Source organism: Ascaphus truei, chromosome 1 (assembly GCF_040206685.1).
Source record: "Ascaphus truei isolate aAscTru1 chromosome 1, aAscTru1.hap1, whole genome shotgun sequence".
NCBI lineage: Eukaryota > Metazoa > Chordata > Amphibia > Anura > Ascaphidae > Ascaphus > Ascaphus truei.
This window is the reverse complement of record NC_134483.1, coordinates 548,932,864-548,949,028: the sequence shown is the minus strand read 5'-3', so window position 1 is coordinate 548,949,028 and position 16,165 is coordinate 548,932,864. Positions and strand designations below refer to the sequence as shown.

Here is a 16,165-nt window from a genome sequence, read left to right as displayed (position 1 = left end):
ACTGAGCTAGCATGTCCCTGGCTTCTCCCTTCTGCCTAGCACTCAACTGTGCCCCTATCTCCACCTGCTCCACAGTGTTTCCCTGCCTTGCCTCCCCTAGGAGATTAGGCAGAGCATTGCTCGCCGGATCCTCCAGCAGTGGGCTACAAATGGCCATTACTGCTCCCATACTCGGTGCTCTGTATTCCTTCAACATGTTGATATGGTATGTCTTTTGCCTCTCAGGCGCTACCTGTACAACGTAGTTGCACTCATTCACCTTTCGGATAACCGAGTACGGCCCCGACCAGGCAGCCATCAGCTTGTTCTCCCGAGTGGGTTTGAGAACAAGCACCTGCTGTCCTGGGATGAATTCTCTGCTACGGGCTTGCTGATCATACCATTGCTTTTGCTTGGTCTGAGCAGCCCTGAGGTGGTCCTGGGCCACCCCCATGAGCATCTCTAACCGATCTCTGAGATCTACTACATACTGGATCACTGAAGCATCAGTAGCAGTAGCCTTCCCTTCCCATCCCTCACGGAATAGGTCCAGAGGTCCACGTAGCCTGCGGCCATATAGTAGCTCGAAGGAGGAAAAGCCTGTAGGTTCTTGCGGTACCTCTCGGTAGGCAAACAGCAAATGCTGCAGGTGAATTTCCCAGTCTTTCCCCTCCGCCTCTATAAAGGTCCGAAGCATCTGCTTCAGGGTCCCGTTAAACCTCTCACATAATCCGTTTGTCTGGGGATGGTAAGGGGTAGTACACCGCAAGCATCCCAGAGACAATGTAGCAGTTCACTCATGAACTGCGACCCCTGATCGGTTAGGATCTCACTAGGGAAACCTACCCTAGCAAAAATGTTCAGCAAAGCTGCTGCCACTGTTTTGGCACTTATGGTGCCAAGCGCTACCGCCTCAGGGTACCGGGTGGCAAAATCCACCACCGTGAGAATGTAGCGCTTCCCTGACCTGCTAGGAATCATAAGGGGTCCTATAAGGTCCATCGCTACCTTCTGGAAGGGTTCCCCTATTATCGGTAGGGGTCTCAGGGGTGCCTTCACACGGTCGCCCGCCTTACCCACTCGCTGGCAGGCATCACAATAGCGGCAGAAATCAGCCGCATCCCGTGATGCCCCCGGCCAGAAGTAACGCTGCAATAACCGGGCTCGTGTTCTGGTAACCCCCTGATGTCCCGCTAACGGAATAGAGTGAGCTACCCATAACAATTGCTGTCGGTACCCCTGGGGCACTACTAGCTGTCGCTTACCGGTCAATCCCTCCTCTATCCCTGGGTTACCTACCTCTCTATACAGGAGTCCCTTATGACATAGGCATCGCTCAGTGCCCTCCCCTGCCTGAGATTCGGACGCCCGAAGTCTCACACCGGCCAGAGTAGGGTCTGCCTTTACTGCCTCCCTAAACTGGGCTCCTAAGTCTGGCCACCCCCCAGTCAGGTCATTGTCAGGGGAAGGGGACAGGGTGAGAGGGAACAGTAAGTCAGCCTGTGGTTGCAACTGGTCCTGGCTTACCTCCCCGGGCTTCTCTGCGCCCTCCGCTAACGTTGGTCCCAAAGGCTGGGGGACTGGAGCGGCCGCCGCCGGCATTGCCGCGGTCTGGTTCCGGGTAACCGCCGCCACTGCAGCGGGCTGGGGCACACGGTCGTAGGTGCAGGTCATCGGTCCCAGATCGTTGCCCAAAAGAATTTCTGCATCCAAACCGGGTAAAACCCCCACCTCCCGCACACCCTTGCCCACCCCCCAATCCAAAAAGATTTGGGCCACCTGCAGAAAACGTGGCTCTCCATCGGCCACAGTGATCTGCATCCCAGGGCCTGGGAGCAATTCCTCTGGCCGGACCATATCAGGTCGGACCAGGGTCACTGCAGCTCCTGAATCCAGCAAGCCGACTGCTGACCAGTCACCGACTGTGACCGGGGTGAGATGCTTGCTCCGTCCGTCTGCTGCAGGTCTGCACCGAGATGTCCTCCGCTCCTGGCTGTAGGCACCGATGCAACTAGGATAGGGGTGACATGGGACGTCTCGCTGGGAGTTGTTTCCATGACCGGTCCTGGTTCTTTGGTGGAAGCCACCCGCACGCGGGCTACCGGCTTTGCAGCTGGGGTGCGTTGCCCCTGATGGGGTCGGCTGGACCGCAGGGGTTCCGGGCAATCTGGTCTGAGATGACCAGTGTTGTTACAGTTGTAGCACCGGAGCTCATGCCGGAGCTCTCCTGCCTTCGGTGGACCGCTGCTCGCAGGCGGCTTTTCGGTCCACTGGGGGGTACTAGCAGATTTTTTGGCCAGTGCCGCCGCCACCCCCGCTTTGGCTGGTGCCTTGGGGGTCATCTGGGCTTGGCTGACCACATAGTCATCTGCAAGCCTCACCGCTTCTGTGTAAGTCTTGGGCTTTTTGTCATACACCCAAGCCCTTACCGCCGGTGGGCACTGCTGCATGAGCTGCTCCTGAAAGATGAGGTCCAGCAGTCGTTGGTAAGTCCTGACCTCACAGCCCTCCACCCAGTGTAGCCCGTACAAAGCCATGCGGGTCACATAGGTGACATAGGACTCCTGAGGCTGCCTCTCCTCCAGCCGGAATTTGCCCCTGTAAGCTTCAGGGGTAAAACCGTGCTGAAATAGCAATAGTTCTTTCAGGTGGTCATAATCATCAGCATACTCATCTGTAAGCGCCATCAGTGTCTGCTTAGCCAAGCCGGTGAGTAGCGGGTCCAAGCGGGCAACCCTATGCCGGGGAAACACCTTGTACCGCCGGCACTGTGTTTCAAAGTTCCTTAAAAACATGTCAATCCGATCAGTGCCCTCCACATACTTGGTGAGACTGTGCTTGTCCAGTTGGAGTTCATCTTTGGGGGGTCGGACCGGGGGGCAATAAGTGGGTCTGTTCACTGCCATAGAGATAAACTGTAGCCGCTCCTCCGGTGTCCCTCGGTTTCCCCACGCTGTTATCAGTGCCAACATTTCGGGGGTAATCGGACTGGTATCCGCACCCATCAGTGCCCCCCCTGTTGCACTTGTCCTGGGAGGTGCACTCGTTCCCTCCCCGGGATTCTGCCGCCCCGGCACTGGGTTCAGTCCCTGATCTCCGGGCAGCGGTATAAGGGCAAGCTGAGCCCGTTCCAGGATCTCTGGATGTTCGGTTTCATAGGCCGTGATTACTGCAATCATGTCCTCGACCTCCTGGTCCTCATATTCCAGTCCATAGGCACGGCACTTGTCTTTTAGCTGATTTCTAGTTCTCAAGTAATAGATGTTTTCCGCTTCACTCATGGTTCTGGGTCGCAGCAGTGAGGTGGTGTGACAACTTGCGTTACTTGTTGCACTACTGTGTGTTCAATATCTTTAGTCCCAGGAACTTGCAATTACCATCAAGTTCCCACTGGATCTCAGTACCCCGCAGAATACTGTAATCCAGGTCCAGTCCCGCCGCTGCCACCAGTTTTATTAATAAGCCTGTGACGATAGCCTACACAGGTTTCTTAATAGTATAACAAAAATAACTGGGTTTGAACTGAACGAGGCTTAAGATATAATAAAGTGATTTTATTCCTTTGGATAGGTGAACACATGAGATAATACAGTAACAGACAAGAAGTACACTTACATGGGGGTTGGGAAGTTGAGAAGTACTTTGCACAGCATTCCTTCAGCAATCAAGATAGTTTCAAGAAGAGACATCATGAACAAAGGATAAAGGGTGGACAGCAGTTTATAAACCTTTGTTCCCCTGTCCTTAACACTGAGTACTGGGGATTGGTTTCCAATTAACTCCAGCCACTCTCTAACGTGGGAACTATTCTGACCCATGCCCCCCTGCTAGTTGGCCCATGCGCAATAGAACTCTGGGGTCTCATTTCTGGGGCCCCATATTTGCATCTGGGATGCCAGCTAGTCTAGGGACTATATTTCCTGGCAGGAAAGCCTTTGTTGTGAGATGTGAAATGGAACACTTAAGGCCGGCTCTGGTTTGAGCCTTCTCCGCCCTCAGCTAAACAGTGAGGGTGACAAAACCCGTTGAACCATACTTAAGTCCCAGACATTGGGACGCTTCCTTTGACCATATGCTACATTATGGCCAAAGGAATTTCCTCTGGATCTTATCCATACCTTACAACACAGTATCAAAGGTAAAACATGAACATATTAAAATATCCGGTTCTGTTGGGTCGAGCAGGTCCAAACTTCCCAGTTCTCAATGCCGGAACTGGGACACCATATGGTCCAAAAAGCGACTTGCTATGACCTTCGGAACCGGAGTTACACAAATACACCTTAAATCGTTTTACATTTTAATGCAGAAAACTACGCTAAAAAGAAATCTCAGTTTTTCACTAAATCCCCATTGAAACCAACGGGCTTCTCCGCCATAGACTTTCAATGGAGAACCGCCGCCATTGGCGGCTATGGGGATCCGTCGCCATAGACTTTCAACGGGGTCTCGCCGCCATAGCCGGTCAATGGGGTTTGGCCGCCATTGAAGTCTATGGGAAAAGTCCCGAACCTTCAAGGGGGTCCATACTCCGTCGGGTTGGTCCAGGAGGGTCAAGGATGGTTCTGCAGTGATGCCGGAGCAGTGGCTACAGATACCCCAAACCTTGATCCTCTGGGCCCTCCGGAACCGGAGATATGGATTCCCAAAATTCAGCTTTTCACACTTAGTTATTTTTCTGAGCCGTTTCTGCTGCCGCCGGCAAAGCCTATGGCGCGACCCGCTCTTCTCGGTTCGACCCTTATCGGGGGTCCAGGATTCGGGGACCCGGTTGTGGTCAAGTGGGGGGAAGTCCAGGAACTAGGGGAAAAAAGAATTTTATTTCTAGGTGCTCTAGAACTGTTTATTCCCACGCCAATTGTCGTTGAACTTGACTTGTAAGTGATCAAAGCTCTCTTTTAGAAATTGTATCCGCTTTGCGGTTTGCGGTCTGGACGGCAGCCAACTCGTTCTTCGAAAGCTACCTCGAGGAATCTCCATTGAAGTCTATGGGCCCATTGACTTACAATGGGAAACCGCCGCTCTCCCTCTCGGACGCCACCTGTTGGTCTTCACAGGAAACAGGACTAAAACAGCAAGATTCTCTATTGAAACGCATGGAGCCCTAATGGCGGCCTATGGGGACCTGCAAAATGGTGCCTGAAAAGGCGGGAAAATTACACAAAGAGCTATAATCATTAAAGAACTATTAACCCTTGTGCTCCCAGATGGATGCTAGTGTGTGTGTGATGCAGACACTGTTTAAACCAGATATTACAATGGGACAGGGGAACAGGGGAAAATACATTTACATGTTATAACAAGGGTTCAATCACATTTCTGGGCCTCAGCCCAGTTAACCCCTTGTCTCCCTGGTGTTGCCAGGGGATGGCCAAATGGGGTGCAACCCCTTTAATACCGGGCCACCCCCTTTCTCCCTCTACAGTGTCCCACCTTTAACAAAGGCTATGATGGGCCAGTGATCAGTCTAGCAGACCCAAAGACGCCTTTGATTTAGTGTGTTGAAATCCCATGTTAAGGTATAGGACTCAAACCTTATATAAATGAGTGTCAGCCCTATGGTTAGTGTTATTCGTTGTGACTTCGTTTTATATCCTGAATGAATTGCCAGTCCCGTTCCTGACTGCTTCATTTCCCAAACCCTAAGTAAGTGTTCATATCTTGTGCGTTAATTGTATAATTCTGTGTGTTCTCCTTTAAGGAATAAACTTTCTTTATTCTTATCTTAGTCGTATTCAGTTCAACCCAGTGAAGTATTTTTTGTGTGTATATTATGACCCTGTCTGACGCTACCGTCACACATTGCCCGTCGGACCCGGTTGGGTTCGAGTAAGGGGGTCCCCCTGAGCTAGGGGCAAAAGAGTTGGACCGCTAGCTGCCCCAGAACCAAAGTTACAATTTTAATATGTTTGAACTTGGCCGTGACCAAGTTCCCACGGTAATCGAACGATCAAAGCTCTTTCTTTGAGGATGTAACTATTTTTGGATACTGCGGTTTGGCAGTTCCTGGAGAACGGACTCGAGGAATCCCCATTGAAATGCATTACGCCTATTCATTTCAATGGGAAAAGCGTCGCTTCTCCTCTCGGGCGCCACCTGCTGGTCTAATTCGATATCGGGCCCAAAACCTTGAAATCTTCATAGACCTATGGGACTGGCTGCAAATGGGGGTTAAAAAGGCGGGAAGGGGAACAAAGGGCCTTAAACCTACACACGGTTAACCCTTTCCCTCCCGACCTGATCCCAGTGTATGTGTTTGGTGCATAGACTGTAAGGGTAGAAAACACATGTAATCAGTGACAAACATTTTGGTATAGAGGCAGGGGCATAAAAACACACTTAACCATTATTATAGTTAACCCCTCGCCTCCCACACGACAGTAGGGGTGGCCAGCTGGGGTGTAACCCCTTTATTACCGGGCAACCCACCCCCTTTTCGTGACAGTAATAACGAGAAGCACTTTTTAAATAGTCGTTTACTATATCCAGCAACATGCCTGAATATATTCCAATTAGCTATACTCAGTGACTGGCGCATAGCAATATAAAGTTGTATGTTGTGTGAATTAAAGACAAAGGCGCATGACAGCCCCACATTACACAGATATAAATGCAGATTACGTAACCACACACTTATACTGATAACACTGTGAATATTCACTATGTAATACAGTGATTCCCAACCGGGGCTCCGTGGACCAGTCCCAGGGGTTCCGCCTGGCCGCCCCAGCGGTTTCCTGGCTCTCCCCGGTTTCCCCGGCTCTTCCACTCCCCCCCCCCCCCCGAGCCCGCACACAGCCGCCCTCTAGCGCGCACATGTGTACGCATGCACGTGCCGCCACCTACTGCCCGCCCGCAACCTGCACACCGCCGCCGCCTACTGCCCGCAACTTGCATGCCGCCGCTTGAGGTGAGGGAGATGGGACATGCAGGGGGGGTGGGTGATGTGAGGGAGACGGCGGGACATGCAGGGGGGTGATGTGAGGGAGACGAGACATGCAGGGGGGGTGGGTGATGTGAGGGAGACGGCGGGACATGCAGGGGGGGTGGGTGATGTGAGGGAGACGGCGGGACATGCAGGGGGGTGATGTGAGGGAGACGAGACATGCAGGGGGGTGATGTGAGGGAGACGGGACATGCAGGGCGGGTGATGTGAGGGAGATGGGACATGCAGGGGGGGTGGGTGATGTGAGGGAGACGAGACATGCAGGGGGGTGATGTGAGGGAGACGGGACATGCAGGGGGGGTGATGTGAGGGAGATGGGACATGCAGGGGGGGTGGGTGATGTGAGGGAGATGGGACATGCAGGGGGGGTGGGTGATGTGAGGGAGACGAGACATGCAGGGGGGTGATGTGAGGGAGACGGGACATGCAGGGGGGTGATGTGAGGGAGACGGGACATGCAGGGGGGGTGATGTGAGGGAGACTAGACATGCAGGGGGGGGGGGTGATGTGAGGGAGATGAGACATGCAGGGGGGTGATGTGAGGGAGACGGGACATGCAGGGGGGGTGATGTGAGGGAGATGGGACATGCAGGGGGGTTGATGTGAGGGAGACGGGACATGCAGGGGGGGTTGATGTGAGGGAGACGGGACATGCAGGGGGTTGATGTGAGGGAGACGGGGCATGCAGGGGGGGGTGATGTGAGGGAGACGGGACTTGCAGGGGGGTGGGTGCTGTGAGGGAGATGGGACATTGTATTGTATTGTATTGTATGTCTTTATTTATATAGCGCCATTAATGTACATAGCGCTTCACAGCAGTAATACATGTGGTAATCCAATAAATAACAGATAATATAAATAACAGATCATGGGAATAAGTGCTTTAGACATTAAGGAAGAGGAGTCCCTGCTCCGAGGAGCTTACAGTCTAATTGGTAGGTAGGGAGAACGTACAGAGACAGTAGGAGGGAGTTCTGGTAAGTGCATCTGCAGGGGGCCAAGCTTTATGTGCCATGTGTTCAGAATAGCCACAGTGCTATTCATATGCTTCTTTAAGCAAGTGTGTCTTAAGGTGGGTCTTAAAGGTGGATAGAGAGGGTGCTAGTCGGGTACTGAGGGGAAGGGCATTCCAGAGGTGTGGGGCAGTCAGTGAGAAAGGTTTAAGGCGGGAGAGGGCTTTAGATACAAAGGGGGTAGAAAGAAGACATCCTTGAGAAGAACGCAAGAGTCTGGATGGTGCATAACGAGAAATTAGGGCTGAGATGTAAGGAGGGGCAGAAGAGTGTAAAGCTTTAAAAGTGAGGAGAAGAATGGAGTGTGAGATGCGGGATTTGATCGGAAGCCAGGAGAGGGATTTCATGAGGGGAGATGCTGAGACAGATCTAGGAAAGAGTAGAGTGATTCTGGCAGCAGCGTTAAGGATAGATTGTAGGGGAGACAGGTGAGAGGCAGGAAGACCGGACAGCAGGAGGTTACAGTAATCAAGACGGGAGAGAATGAGGGCCTGAGTCAGAGTTTTAGCAGTCGAGCAACAGAGGAAAGGGCGTATCTTTGTTATATTGCGGAGGAAAAAGCGACAGGTTTTAGAAATGTTTTGAATGTGAGGGGCGAATGTGAGAGAGGAGTCGAGTGTGACCCCTAGGCAGCGTGCTTGGGCTACTGGGTGAATGATTGTAGTTCCAACAGTAATGTGGAAGGAGGTAGTAGGGCCAGGTTTTGGAGGAAGTATGAGGAGCTCTGTTTTAGCCATGTTGAGTTTAAGGCGTCGGAGGGCCATCCAGGATGATATAGCAGAGAGACATTCAGAAACTTTGGTTTGTACAGCAGGTGTAAGGTCAGGTGTTGAAAAGTATATTTGTGTGTCGTCGGCATAGAGGTGATAATTAAACCCAAAAGATGTTATTAGGTCACCTAGAGAGAGTGTGTACAGAGAAAAGAGAAGAGGTCCCAGGACAGAGCCCTGGGGTACCCCCACAGAGAGATCAATAGAGGAGGAGGAGGTGTTAGCAGAAGAGACACTAAAAGTACGATGGGAGAGGTAGGATGAGATCCAGGATAGAGCTTTGTTCCGAATATCTAGAGTATGGAGAATGTGGAGGAGAAGAGGGTGGTCCACGGTGTCAAATGCTGCAGAGAGGTCGAGTAATATGAGCAGAGTGTAATGACCTCTGTCTTTGGCAGCATGGAGGTCGTCGGTTATTTTGGTGAGGGCTGTTTCGGTGGAGTGAGCAGTGCGGAAGCCAGATTGTAGAGGGTCTAGGAGAGAATAGGTGTTGAGAAAATGGAGCAAGCAAGAGAATACAAGACGTTCAAGTAGTTTAGAGGCAAAAGGCAGGAGGGAGACAGGCCGATAGTTAGAAAGACAGGTAGGGTCAAGCTTGCTGTTTTTGAGTAATGGTATGACTGTTGCATGTTTGAAGGAGGATGGAAAGGTTCCAGAGCAGAGGGAGGAGTTAAAAATGTGTGTGAGCGTAGGGATTATAGTAGGAGCTAGAGGTTTTAGGAGATGGGAGGGAATGGGGTCAAGAGGGCAAGTGGTAGAGGGAGAAGAGGAGATCAACAGCGACACATCCTCCTCTGAGACAGTGGAAAAAGACTCAAGGAAGGCAGGAGGAGAGTTAGGAAGAGGTGTAGGATGGGAGGAAGAAACAGAGGGGATGTTCTGACGTATGGATTCCACCTTTTCCTTAAAATAGTCAGCAAAGTCCTGAGCGGAGATGGAGGAAGGAGAGGCAGCTGAGGGTGGTTTGATTGGGCTGCCTGGTAGTATCGAGCGATGTCCGGCACCCCCATACCCCTCCCCCCCCCACTCTTTGGTGCTGTTAGTACTGATTTTGCGACTCTAGGTTTTTTACTGTGCCAATTAAATTTGAATATTCTGCTCTGGAGATCTTTCAATTCTGTTCCAGGAACCCTGATCGGAAGTGTCTGAAAATAGTATAGTAACCTTGGGAGTACATTCATCTTAACTGAGAGCATCCTTCCGATCGAGGAAATTTGGTATTCCTCCCATTTATCCAAGTCTTTTCTGATTTTGTCAAATAAGGGGGGGTAATTGCATTGATATAGGGAGCGGTAGTCCTTTGATACATTAACTCCCAGATATTTAATGTATGAAGGGCACCATCTGTAATTGAAATTTGATTTCAATAATTGGATCTCCGAGTCTTCGAGATTTAGATTCAGGGCTTCAGATTTGTCGCTATTAATTTTATAGCCCGATATCTCTCTGAAGTCGGATAACTCTTTTTGCAGGTTGGGTAGGGAGGTATGAGGGTGGGACAGCGTGAGAATGACATCGTCCGCAAACAACGAGATTTTGTAATTAGTGTCCCCTATAGCTATGCCTTGAATGCTTGCGTTGTCCCTTATTCTCGCCGCCAAAGGCTCTATCGTCAAGGCGAAGAGAAGAGGGGAAAGGGGGCAACCCTGTCTCGTGCCATTCCTTATCTCGAAGGCCTTTGCCGGAGCGCCCGGGAGTTTGACCGTCGCCGTGGGGCTGCTGTAGAGTGCCCTGACACCCTCTAGATATGTGCCATTGAAGCCGAATTTTTTCATTGTGTTATCTAGAAAGAGCCAGTCAATTCTGTCGAACGCCTTCTCTGCATCAAGACTTAATAACACTGCTTTGGAACCTGAGATTCGGACATGTTCTATTATGTTTATAATTTTTCGTGTGTTGTCAGAGGCCTGACGATTCTTAACAAATCCAACCTGGTCAATGTTGATCAGTCTGGGTAAGATTGGGTTCAACCGATTGGCGAGGATCTTACTGTACAGTTTCAGATCATTGTTTAGTAGCGATATAGGTCGGTAGCTTCCACAATGTTCTGGGTCTCTACCGTCCTTATGGATTATAGCTAAACTAGCATTGGTCATGGAGGGCGGGATTGGTGAGCCCTCCATGAAGGAATTGAATAGGTTGAGGAGGTGTGTTGACAGGATCGGGAGGAACCGTTTGTAATAGGTATTGGAGAAGCCATCGGGACCAGGAGTTTTAGAGATCTTTGACGCTTTTACCGCTTCCGTGAGCTCTATTTTCGTTATTCTTGCGTTCAGTTTTTGTTGTTCTTCATCCGTGAGACTGGGGAGGTGACACTTAGAAAGGTAGTCATTGATAATTCTGGAATTTGTTTCCGGAGCTTTATTGCCCTGGGTTTTTAGGTTATAGAGCTCTGTGTAAAATGCTGTAAACTCCTCTGCGATTTTCTTATCACTATATAAGATTTCACCAGACCTACTCTTGATAGCTGTAATTTGAGATCTCTTCTGTACACCTCTTAATTTGTTAGCCAATAGTCTATCTGCTTTGTTCCCCTTATCATAATATTTTTGACTGGTCCATCGCAGTGACTTTTCTACGTCTTCTATCTGTAATTGGCTGAGCTCCTCTCTGACGGATGTTAGTGTTCTATATATTTTTCTGGAGGGGTTAATTTTATGTTGGCGCTCTAGTTCTAGGATTTTATCCGTCAGGTCTCTAATAGCCTTTGTTTTTTTTTTTTTCCTGTGGGACGCGATGGAGATAATGGCTCCTCTAATCGTTGCCTTATGGGCTTCCCACAGGGTTGCTGGTGATGAGACCGACTCTGTATTATGGGCAAAGTATTCTTTGAGTGCTGATATTATTTCTCTCTCAATTTCGGGGTAGTTTAATAGTGAGTCGTTAAGTTTCCAATTGAACGAATTTGTCTTTATGAATGGGGTGTCAAGGGTAACTATGATTGGGGCATGGTCTGACCATGTGATGGGGCCTATATCTGAGCTTGTTGACGCTTCAAAAATGGTTTTAGTGGCGAAGAGATAGTCTATTCGAGAGTAGGTCTGGTGTGGAGGGGAGAAAAAAGTGTAATCTCTCTGGCCCCGATGTTGTGTTCTCCAAATATCCAACAAAGAGTACTCTCCCATGATTTCTTTGAATTTTTTCCCTATTCTTTGGGAGGCCTTTGCATGCGATCTATTTAAAAGGCTTGACTTGTCCTCTAGTGGGTTCAGGGCCATGTTAAAGTCCCCTCCTACTACCATTGAGGACAGGTAGGTCGGGTCAATCTTGTCCAGAAGGGCCCTCAGAAATTCTATCTGGTTCTCATTGGGTGTGTACACATTGACCAGCACGATAGGTGAACCTGCCAGCGACCCATAAACTATAAGAAATCTACCCTCTGGATCTGTGATTGTTTTAGTGTGATTGAATGGCGTTCCCTGACGGAATAGAATTGCCACTCCTCTCTTTTTGCTACCAAACGATGAGAAGTAGCCCGTGGGGAAAGCCTTGCTGAACAGTTTAGGCAGCTCGTGCGATGCGAAGTGGGTCTCCTGTAGAAATACAATGTCGCCTTTTAATCTTTTCATCTCTTGTAGAGCTAGCCTCCTTTTTTTATTGTTGTTTAGGCCTTTTACGTTTAGTGAGATTAAATTTATTGGAATTTTGCTAGCCATTGGTTTGGGGTTTGGTTCCTTCTAGAGCAACTCCCTTCCCACTAGGGAGAATTTTTCGGATCCTTTGTCGGACCATATTCCCTTCGTGTATTGAGGGGTTTATATTTGGGGGAACCTGAGTGGCGCTCCAGGGGGCTGGGGGGGGAGGGGTAGGGGAGAATAGGGTAGAAACCTGCCGGGACAGGGTCGGCAGGAGGAGATAGTGTGAAAAGAGGGCCAGTAGTAGTCCTCTAGCAGTAATACCGGTGGTATAACCGGTGTTTGGGCTTAGGGCCCAATGGGAGGGGTCCGTTGACTCCCGAACTGGGATGCAAGAGGGGGGGTGCAGACTCTAGAGGATTTTATGGTTTGTACCCTTCCAGAGGTACACTAGGAGGGGAGGTGGGGGGGGAGGGGGGAGGGGGGAGAGGGGAGGAGGGTAGAGGGGGGGAGAGGGGAGGAGGGGGGGGAGGAGAGGGGAGGAGAGGGGGAGGAGGAGGGGGGGAGGAGGGGGGAGGAGGAGGAGGGGGGGGAGGAGGGGGGGAGGAGGAGAAGGGGCGGAGGAGGGGGGGAGGAGGAGGGGAGGAGGAGGGGAGGAGGGGGGAGGAGGGGGAGAGAGGGGGAGGAGGAGGGGGGAGGGGGAGGAGGAGGGGGGGAGGATGGGGGAAGGAGGGGGGCGGGGGAGGAGTAGGGGGGGGGAGGGGGAGGGAGAGAGGGGGAGAGGGGGAGGAGGAGGGAGGGGGGGAGGAGGAGGGGGGCGGAGGAGGGGGAGGGGGGCGGCGGAGGGGGGGGGAAGGAGGGGGGGGGAGGGGGGAGGGAGCGGTACGTCCATTCAAAACACGTTTGCCCCCTGGATGCATACAATTTCAGTTGTCAGTAAGGCATATTATAGAAAAGTTTATTTATAGTAGAGGCGCCCCTTTCCCCCCCCTTAAACCTGTGCTCTTGCACTCCTTTGAATATCAACATGGACAGCAATTTTGAACCTCTTTGGGGGAGGGGGGGAAGGAGGGGTAGAGGGGAGAGGGGGGAGGGAGAGCGGGGGGGGAGAGGGGGGGAGAGCAGGGGGGGGGGGGAAAGGGGGGGAACCATCTAACAATTCAAAGCCTGTTCATCACATTTTAAGTTAGTAATCAGACATGTATATTATTATTTCACATTATTGGGTTTCAGTGCAGACAGCGGTTTGAAACACTTGACATTTTCTCTCAGGTGCCCGGTATATACTGCCTTGATATCCCATTGGGGAGGGGGTGTGGGGGGGGACGGGGTGGCAGGGGGGGATGAGGTAAACTGGGGGACGGGAGGGGTAGGGGATGGTCTGGAGAGGAGGGGGTGGGGGGGGGAGAGATGGCAGGGGGGGAGGGAGGGGGAGCCATCTAACAATTCCAAGCCTGTTCATCACATTTTAAGTTAGCAATCAGACATGTATATTATTATTTCACATTATTGGGTTTCAGTGCAGACAGCGGTTTGAAACATTTGACATTTTCTCTCAGGTGCCCGGTATATACTGCCTTGATATCCCGTTGGGGAGGGGATGAGGGGGGGGATGAGGTAAACAGGGGGACGGGGGGGTAAGGGATGGTCAGGAGAGGTGGGGGGGGGAGGTGGCAGGGGGGGGTGATGGCAGGGGGGGAGATGGCAGGGGGGGAGGGAAGGGGGGGAGATGGCAGGGGGGAGAGGGGGGGCGACCTTGCTTGTCAACCCTGTGTACGCATAGGCCCGCAACGGTGGGGCCTCTGGGTGCTTTATGATTCAGTCCTAACCGTACCCCAGGTCCGTTTGGAGGGTGGGTCCCGTTGTCCATTTTGGGGTGGCCTCCAGGTTCTCTTGGGGGCGGGGGGGGCAGCGGGGGGTAAAGAGATACTCACAGTTCAGCTGGTTCAGCTTTGTTGTCTCTCCCCCTCCCCCCCCTCTCCGTAATAAGCGAGTCCCAGGCTCCTCCAACCACCAGGGCCTCCTGGCCGCTGCAACAACACCCCGAAGGGTAACAAAAACTCAAAGAACTTTTTAACTTTAACTTTATTTCGGACCGGACTTAGGCTTGCTGGGGGGTCGATAACTGCATGCAAAGATCTCTCCTTGATGCTTTCCAGTCGGCCCTCAGGTTCTGCAGTCGCTGGGATTTCTCTTCGGATCCGAAGGCTGTTCTTCCCGCTTGTCTCGCGATACTTCAGCGGAGATGAGCAGTTCGACTCGGCAGTGAGCAGATAAGTAGAGCGGCGGCGCTTCTCTGTCCCTTCAGCGTCTGGTTGACTTCAGGCGTGCTGAGGGCTCTCTTCTTCCTTGGTCGTTGCTTTCGTCCGGGTCTTCACTCCGCGCAGAGGCCCGCTGTCGCTGCGGTGCCCAGGAGGCTGGTGGAGTTAGACCCAGGGCCCGCACATACGGGTCCATATCCTCCGGGAATCGGATCGTCAGGAATTTACCTTTGTGGTTCGCCGTCAATTTAAAGGGGAACCCCCAGCGATATTTTACTTCGTTGTCTCGGAGGAAAGTTGTTAAAGGTTTCATCTCCTTCCTGCGGAGCACCGTTATCCTCGACAGGTCGCTGAATATCTGGAGCTGTTCTTCCATGAAGGTGAGTGATTCTTTTCCTCTGCATGCTATGAGAATGCTTTCTTTAGACGTGTAGCTGTGCAGTTTCACTATCACATCGCGCCTTCGGTTCGGGTCTTCTGATCTGGGCCCCAGAGCCCTGTGGGCCCGATCTATTTCAAGGTCTCTGTCATCCAGGGATCCACAGATAAATTTAAATAGGTCGAGTAGGTACGGGCGGAGGAGGCCAGGGAGAACCGTTTCAGGGATATTTCGAATACGCAAATTCTGCCTTCTATCCCGGTTCTCCTGGTCTTCTAGCGCATCTCTTATCCGTTGGAGTTCCTCTTTTCGATTAAAAATTTCTTCTTCTGCTCCAGTTTGGCGCTGGTGGCTCTCCTCCATTTTAGTTTCCAGCGTGGTGGTCTTTTCTGCCAATCCGTTTATTTCCTGCTTGAGATCATGGACTGCTGACTTTATCTCCGATTGTAAGGAGGTATACAGTTTTGTCTGCATTGCTGCCAGCAGCTCCTCCATGTATGACCTAGTGAGGGGTTCCTCTGAAGCGGAGGTCTCTTTAGAGCGGGGTGCTTTCCCCTGTTTAGCCGGTTCTCCTCGTGGGCTGCAGCCATCTTGTTTTTCCGGCTGCGGCTCCGGGCTCTTCTGTTGCGGTGTGAAATATTTGGTTACTGCTTGGGACACTGGTTTCTTTTGCTGCCTAGACATTCTCCGGTTGTTACCCCAGCCGGGGAGCCGAAATTTAATTGTGATTATTCGGTGGACGGGTGCTTTTGTTAATCTTTAATCGGAAGAGTCTGCAGAGCTCCCAAACTACACCACTATGTTGGGTGACGTCACCGGAAGCCTCCTGTGAACAGGATTTTTAAACCTTTTTTATATATATTTTCACATAGTCACTGTATTTTTCATTGATGTAATAAAGTTTTATTGTTTTTGGTTTTAACAGTCCTCACCGATGTAATAGCCTATGATATATGTATATATGTATTTCACATACAATACCATAGAGGGTGCAAAGAGAGGAATTCTTTCTATCCTTCTTGGATAAACATGTATATATTACTGGAGTGAGGAGGAAATATTTATTTCCACATATGAGACATAATTGTAAAACGATTAATTGGGGTGTTTCTATGCCTTCCTCTGGGTGAATGTAACTATAACAATGTAGCTTTAATTATATTCAGTATGTTGCACAAGTAGAATTTTATAAAGGTTGAACTCAATGAACATATGTCTCTCATCCAAATCTACTCTGACGCA

General features: G+C 51.0%; 1 protein-coding gene across 1 annotated transcript in view; it reads left to right on the top strand.

Annotated features, from left to right (window-relative positions):
- The window catches only part of LOC142468070 (uncharacterized), a 50,559-nt gene that overhangs the window by 33,324 nt on the left and 1,070 nt on the right, over nt 1-16,165 (top strand). The window lies entirely within an intron of this gene.